Below are 8,566 nucleotides of genomic sequence, written 5' to 3' on the forward strand. Positions count from 1 at the left end.
TCAAGTGTTCCTCTGAGGGCTTGCATGATATCACTGACAAACTGATCATTATCAACGGGGCTTAAAGAGCTTTATGTAAATTACTTATTTCAAGAAAGTGGAAATCTCCAGCGAGGTCCTTTTCTTGTCATTAAATCTGGCTTGCATGTTTTATTTCTAGTTTTTCTTGTAGAATGTTTGTAGATTTCCAAACTAAATAAGAAAGAAAACACGTTTCTGAAGGTCACATTTTGATTATCTTTTGATCAATTTTAAAGGCATTACCAGAGGCCTTTTAATTATGATCATACCATTTTTAGCCAAAATACAGAAATGGGTTTCTTTGTCTTGGACATAGTTTCTGCAGAGAGGCAGGAGTTCATTAGAAATTCACCTCTGAGTCGTGGCAGAACTGTCGGCGGCCTTTATTTCCCATCATCCCTTTATTTACACACTGTGCCACTAGCTTACAGTCCTCACAACCTCAAGCTAACATTAGCGGTGCAACAAAAACGCTAAACAATACTGAAGTTATCCAGCTGTACAGTTTAGAGCCAGATTCCAGCTCAGATGTGGAAAATAAAAAGAAAAAAATTGTAGGATTTATTTATTTATTCAAGTCTCAAAACCACCCACGTTGTCTAGTTGACACTTTATTTTGCTTGTCCTTGTGTGGTTTGATGTACAAAAAAAAAGGAGAAGAAGAAGCTGCTGAAATGTCTGTTAGACTTTGATAAGGAAAAACTGAAAGGTTCACATCCAGGTTCTCTGAAGATCTATTTTATGAAAAATCAGGAAGTCTCAACACTTGAGCAGGAATACGACAGACAGACTTCTCCAGAATTATTCTTTTACTATCTTCTGCAGAATGTAAAAAAAAAAAAAATCTATAAGCTGTGTCTTCACCTGTCTTTCAGACTCCTCTTCCTCCTCTTTTAGTTCATTCTGCCTTTTTATTCTCTGATCTTCATCTCTTTTCTCTGGAGTTGACTAAACTCTTTCAAACTGTACCTCATTCTACTTACATGGACTCCCATTTTGACAGTTATATAATGTCGTTTGTCTGTAAACTCGCCTGTAAATTCTTATTTTTGAAGATTTTTATGAATATGTACCAAATTCCACACCCATTTTTAGGTGTGAATGTGATGTCCATGCATGTGAACGTCAGGTCTTAAGAGGTTAAGATACAGTCACTCCTCCCCACAAACCTCTATGGGCAACCAAAAGAAAAACACAGCACTTGTACAGGTATACCAGACTAAAGCTTTATGTTATCAGGTACTCATTTATCAGGTCTATGAAACCCTTACACTGTCAAACTTTAAATCCTTTCCACCCCTTCCTCCTTTAGTTAGTCATACACCAACCCTAGTGCACTCGTCAGGTCTGATTACTCATTCGCTGAAAGTGAACAGTCGAGTAGATCAACGTTACCTCCGTTTGTTCACGACAGAGGCAAGAGCGCATGACGAGTGTGTGTGAGGATCCTTCACTTCTGAGGTCAGATTTATTTTGCTCTCAAGCATGTTAGCCAACTGGTTTGTAGCCAACAGTCTGAATCAATAGGAGACCAAACGTGCACGCGCACAAGCACCTGCACAAACACATAAAACGGGAAAGCCTTGTATATAATATTGATGACCCTCATTTCCTGACACCAAATGGATTGCACAGTGCAGCTTATATTGGGGCTTCAGCATGTGAAGTAATCCATTTACATTTATGTGCAGCCCGTGTGTGCATGAATCTTCTCTAACTTTGTATTCGGGGTGAGGGTTGGTGTGCTCTTATTGGATGTGTGGGCGGCCTGCTTGCTTTGCTTTATTTTCATTTTTATTTACTTTCCAAGTGAAGGGGAACACAGTAACTCTTAAAGAGAAGAAAAAGACTTAAAAACGTGTGGTTAGACATTCAAAAATATGAATGTTTGATTATTCCTATTTAAAGTCCCACATCGATCATCTTATGATCTTTTGTAAAAATGTTCCCAGTGGTCTTTAAATTGTGATTCTATTGTTTTTAGACAAATTAAAGAACCTGTGTTATGTATGACAGTTTATGCAGTTTTTCATCCATCTGTTTACACTCTCTCCCAGTAGCTTATAGTCCCAACCTAACATAATAGTGAACAATACTGGAGCCATCCAGACTTATAGTTTTGAGCCAGATGCCACTTTAGATGAGGAAAACAAAGACGTTCATGGATCTATTTGTCTACAAGTGCATCAGAATGGACCAGAGTAGGAAGCTTGCGGCCCGTCCGGAGTATTTTCCATGTCACAACGACAACAGGTGAATGTTGATGGTTCAAAAAAGGGAAACAAAGAAGAGAAACCTCATTTTTGGAACCCCCCATCACAAGGTTGTGGGGTGCGATCTTCTTTGGAACTAATGGTAACTAGGAGACAAACTGTATCTGAGGCTTTCTCCTCTGACCCCTCTTTCAAACCATCTGTCTCCTCTGTCAAGGATTTGTACATTTCGGTCTTCGAATGAGTCGTCTTTAAAATAATAGACAACAGTAACTGGTCCTGAGGTGGCGTTTCTTCTGGTACATCTTCTTGTGTCATGGCTGTTGTGTTTCTCCAATGTACAGCTCTGAGTATTCTTTACTGCACTGGACTGTATAAACTACTGAAGGTTTTTTTTTTATTTTTGTATACTATGAAATTTTTTTTTTACTTTGTTATTAACACATGATGATGTCAGAATATCAATATTTTTTGACTAAAATTTACAAAATGAATGCAAAAAACATGATTTCAGTCTGTTCTTCAACACTGAATAACTTTTTTCTCCCCTTTGGTTGTGGTCTTGGGGTCAGCTGCTACAATTCAACTTCAAGGTCACAACTACAAATTTTATTAAACTGGATTTTTTTTTGTCTGCTCCTGTTTCACAATGATTTGAATAAAGAAATACTCAAACATGCAATTTTTTTGCATGTCCTCCATCATTAGAACATGTTTAAAACACCAAAAACATATTTTTTTAAATCTGTCTTTAAGCTATTTTATACAAACTGTAGTTTAGCGAAATGGAGTAAAAACAGAACAAAAAGGGGCATAAAAAGCTACAAAACCTTAAATCATTTTACACCGATCACTTGAATCCACAGTAAAGCGAGGTTCATTACTTTCATGACATCTCTCCACAGCGATCATTAACGTTTTATCCCCCCTCGAGCCACGTACCTTGAGGAAATTTCGTCTGTATAGGAGACATTGTTAAAAGTAGCAGTGCAGTGACAGCCTGAGCCCCTCCAGTGTGCAGGTCCTGACGGGGGCAGACATGAAGAGGTGTTACAGAGGGTTGACAGCCAGCTGGTGAGGTTTGAGCTTGTCCTTCCATATCTTCTCACCCTCTGAGAAAAGTGAAACATTAAGCCGTAAGCGACCGCTTTCTCCTTAGGACACTTGAGTTTAACTTAAGCTGGTGCGGAAGAATCAGAAAGAGGTCACTGTTGTGTTGAACTGACCAACTATCTTTTGCATCAGTTCAGACTGCAGTATCTCAAAGCTTTGAGAATGATCTGCAATCAATCTATCTCCAAATACTAGAAGCATAAAATTTTCTTCACACATTGTTTATTAGTTATCACTTTCGGGAACAAGTACCAAAATGAAAGGAAACGATATATACACAAAACAATCCAGATTAGTCATTTATATCATATTATTTGAGTTCTTGAGCAGTTTGGTCCTTTGTTGTATTATATGTTTTTCTTATGTTTGTCTATGGAGCCTCTAAAACGATATTAAAAAAGTACTGGTGAGAAACAAACTGGTGCATATGAGATACTATTTTGCGCATAAGGAAGCGATAAGGAAGGCATGGTGTTGTGCCAAGGTACGTTCCCCTTGCCAGAATGTGTTTCCTCAGTCTCAGACACTCAGACTAAGAAGGTGAATGATTACAACAAACTTTGTTCTGGGGGTTTTGTGAGTTTACTGTCATGTTTGAATTTTTTTTAACACATATTCTTGGTAAAATGAGAGGGGGCACAGATTCTGTCAACCCACTTCTGATCCAGCCTGCCAGCATCTGCACCCCCCAATAATTTGCAATAGAAACAAGTATTTACTAATCTGTTGCTACATGCTTCAATATCAAAGTCACTTACATAAATCGCGTTTCTTATCCTAAATTAATCAACTAAAAGATTTTTTTTTCTTTAACACAAAAAGCTGTTTTATGTAGGATTTGTGGGGAAAACATTCAAACATGAAAGTAAACTCACAAAAGTCCCAGAATAAAGTATACATTGGAATCATCCACCTTCTTTTTATGCTTTATATGATAAAATATGAGCTTTACAAAACAAATAAACTAATATTCAGACCGGGGAAACAAATTCTTGCAGGGGGAACGTACCTTGGCACAACACCTGGATCCTCGTTCTGACCACTTATATGAAAGCTTTTTTTAGCCATAATACACAGTATTATGCAATTCTCAATTGACAATTCAATATTCAATTTGATCATGCAATTTAAAATTCAATTATGACTCAAAAAAACTTCCATACTCCGAAGCTGATTGATGTCAGTTACCAGGTGCTCACCTGTTGCCTTTTCTGCAGTGAAGACCGTGAGGAGTTTAAGGTCCTCAGAATTTCCACGCATGTTGTCAGAGTGCAGAACAAGGATCCCAGATTAACACAAAAAACACATCCCATCATTACACAAGCTTGTTGAGTTTTATTTTATCTTACAGCTTTGCTTGTCTAGCATCAACATTATGTTGTCTCTTAACATCACCACCAGTTCCAAAGTCATGGGACTCGTCTTGGCCGTTCACCTGCTTTTTATTACCACTGCACTGCGCGTTTTTGTTTGTTAGGTTGAAAACCAGTTAATTTTTTTCTTTTTTGCTTTCCTTCAATGTCTCTTTTCAGGCTCAGTAGTTTGGTTATGAGGAAATCTCTCAAAATCAAAATTTGGAACAGTCAAAGACATTACAAAAAGTTAAAAAATAAAACCCAAATTCCAGGAAATTGGAATGTTTTTATTAAGTTTAAAAGATGGTAAAAAAAAAACCCTTTCAAATTCCATTAGTCAGTTTTTTTTTAGCATAAATGAACATTTTTATGGACATGCTAAATTAATACAAATTAAATTTTTGCTGCAGGTCTAAAATGTTTGGCAGATTACTAAAAAAGATCAAATGTGAATGTTATGCTCATTTGATGATTCTAAGTCATTCAGTTGTCGAGTCTGAACCTTTTAAATTCCTTTTATTTTTGGGGTTTTTGGTTCAGAATAAAGCAAAAAGAAGCATAAACAGAAATGCAGACATTTATAATGAAGGCCGAACTGAGTTTTGTCTCTCGAGTTCACATCTCAAAGCAATCATTACTGCAAAATGTCAAACATTTGGTGAGGTATCGACCCTTCAAAATAAAATACAGGAACACAATATAACAACACAATGAGGCAGAAAGTTGTCAAGCTTTACCAAGCTGCATGCTTTTGCACACTTGACCCCAGCAACAATGTCCATAAAGTATTTCTGAAGAAGTCAATAAAACAGTTTACCTGGAGGCAATTAACAAAAAGTCAAACATTTCATCTGCCAGACAGGTTAAAGATTTGATTTACCTTAAAAAACATCCGTACTTAAGAGTGTAAATGTGGTTGTAAATTGCTTTGTAACCAAGAACAAAAGCCAGAATAAATAAACAGTTACTTTCATATAAAAACACCCAAGTGTGAATATTAATAAAACTATAACTAAAGACGTTTCAATGATTCTTTGTCATTTCCTCTAAGGGTGAAACAAAATTAGGTAACTCTGATCCTGGACCAGCAGATTTATAGAGCAAATATGGCAACTAGAAAATGACAAGAAACTATGTGATACTTAACATGAAGTGAATAAAGTTCTTATTGAATGTTGCACAAAAATATAAATGGAACACTATTTTTAGAGGTGTGTTTGTCCATGAAGATTATAGTCTTATGATTTTTTCTTGGTGAAAATGTCAAGAGATTTTGTTTGCATAAAATACCCACTTTTTTTAAAATCTCTTGACTTTTAAAACTGCTGTAAACAATTTTTGGGGGAAAGTATAAGCAAAAAGTTGGTACCCCCCAATAAAATTAAATAAAAATTTAATTAGTTTAAATTAATAAATAAAAACAAATAAAAATAAAAACATATATAAATACAAATAAAGAATAAATTAATCAATAAATAGAAACAAATAAGTAAATACATATATAAATAAATTAATAAATGTATAAATAAAAGCACAAAAAAAACAATAAAAACATTTTAAAAATCACAATTTAATTAATAGAATAAATAATGACAAATACATATATAAATAACACCAATAAATGAATAAAAACTAATTAAATAAATATATCAAACCCAGGACACAGCAAGAGTCCGTCTGTTTTTGACAAGGATTTTTGTTGTATTAAGGGTAAAAAAAAAAAACAATTAAAGGAATAAGAACCATTAGAATGTGTTAAATTTCAATATTCAAATATATAAACAGGAAATTTTGCCCAGTTTCTGAAAATGTGTTAAACAAGTAAAGCAACTACATGCTTTTAATTTTGCTCATCATTACTTTCTCTAACACACGTGCAGCTCAACTGACTAGATTACAAAACCAACTTTAAACAAAACATTAAAGGGAAAAACAAGAAATTAACTATTTGGTATAATTCATGAACTGATGCAGAGATGATTATTTACCAAAAAGCCTTTTTACGGCCTATTGTCTTCAGCTGCATCAATAACCAGAATTTCTGTGCAGAAAAAAACGCTTCAGTTTCCTGTAATCATCACGGCCTCTAAGCTCTGATACAAAAAAGATCAAAATCACCTCTCATTAATCAAATAATCTAATCTTAGATTCCCTAAAAATAAGATGAATTACAAAAGATAAAAATCTTATGACTTTGGCTAAACTAATGCGCAGCATAAATCTTGATGCATCTCGTTATTGCAAGGTCACGGCAGAGATATTCCTCGCCCGGACGCTCGTTCCTCTGACCCCTTCACTGCAAACGCATGTTAGATGACAGAAGATGGGATGCTGCAGACCGCAGGATCACGGAGGCCTGAACTTTTCCCCTCCTGCTGACATTCACAACACTGCTTTGCAAATATGCAGCACATTACCCACAAAAGCCTGACCATTCTAGTTCACGTCTGCACATGTAGGAATAAATGATTGCTACATAAAGCTAAGTTTCATCTATTGCTTCAAATCTTTAGTACAGAGAAGGAGAACAGCAGGAATAATAACTTGTTTGTTTCTCCCGCAGTGGGACTCTGAAGGGAAAACTACTTGAGTATGCATCATCAAAGAAAATGCATGAAGCCCCATGCTAAGAGCAAATAGTGTTGAGGCTTTATTTTCAAATTGAAATAGGTTTATGATTGATGTGTCCATCAGAGCTGTAAAAAGAAATGGTTTGTTCCAAACACGAGCTTCGTTTTGGGTGGTGTATTAGGGATATAGGATTCCGTGTTTCTTTGTTGCAGAGTCAAAGATTTGTAACGGTGCTGTCTGTGCAGTTTCACTCCAGGACTGAGTCAGCCGCGCATCCCGTCTTTAGATCTCACCTTCCAGGATGTCCTCATTGACCCACTAAGTGTGTTTTTAACATGACGATGGAGGACATATGCTAAGAAAATTAAGATCAAAATTACATTTTTGAGAATTTCTTTATGACATTTTATTTATTTTTTTCACACCGGACGCAATTCACGCGTTAAATTTACTGCTTGCTGGGAAAAAAAAAAAGCCAAACGACTTCATTTGTTTATCACATCATGGAAAACATGATGTCGAGCGAGTAGCTTGGGTTTATATGTTCTGGAGAGATCTACGGAGACGCCGTCAAACACGTCACTGTGTCTGGGTTCATCAGATCATTCAGAAAATCCATATTGAATGTTTATTTCATCCCTCGGATCTTGTCACTAAAAACGTCAAGTGCCCAAAGCTCAGTCCCTGATTGGCTGACGCGCCGCATCAACCTCACCGCGCCAGATGCCCAAATCACGGCACAAGTCCTCAGATCACGTCCAGTGTGAATGTATCATAAGAGCAGACTTGGTGTCAAATAGTTCCAAAACTGTAATTATTCATTTCTCCTTCAAGCTCAATTTCCAAATGATTGGCACTTTCCGTCAGTGAATGGGGATGTCATCCAAGTTTGACTTCCAACTTCCAGTCCCTGATCGGTCAGTTTGACTTTCAACGTGCGCTCAATGAATGTATATTTAACCCGACATGGTCATGAAAACGTGTGTTTTGATGCATAAACGAGAGAGTTTTGAACTCAGAAGCCCGAAACATACATTTAGAGAGACCTATCATTAGAAGTGGCCACACGAAAACACGTTGCTGTGGTGTGAGAGTAGATTATGGTTGAGGACGTGAGGGGCTGTAAGCTAGTGGGAGAGGGGAAGTCTCAGCAACTGTTGGCGTGGAACTCAGAGGTGAATTTCTAAACAGTTCCTGCGGCTCTGCAGAAGTTTTTTTATTCTGGATGAAAAACACTGCACAATCATAATTGAAAGAACGTTGGGAACGCTTTGAAAATAGATCAAAAGATCT

The 8,566-nt window shown here is 36.4% G+C and overlaps 1 long non-coding RNA gene across 2 annotated transcripts in view; it reads right to left on the bottom strand.

The window, feature by feature from the left end:
• LOC112153612 overlaps positions 1 to 8,566 on the bottom strand; it is a 26,591-nt gene that overhangs the window by 3,788 nt on the left and 14,237 nt on the right. For both annotated transcript variants that reach the window (XR_004948569.1, XR_002920517.2), the window contains exon 3: positions 3,177 to 3,346. This is a non-coding gene — a long non-coding RNA (uncharacterized LOC112153612). The remainder of the gene's footprint in view (positions 1 to 3,176; positions 3,347 to 8,566) is intronic.

The sequence above is a fragment of the Oryzias melastigma genome, linkage group LG10 (genome assembly GCF_002922805.2).
Source record: "Oryzias melastigma strain HK-1 linkage group LG10, ASM292280v2, whole genome shotgun sequence".
NCBI classification, from domain to species: Eukaryota; Metazoa; Chordata; class Actinopteri; order Beloniformes; family Adrianichthyidae; genus Oryzias; species Oryzias melastigma.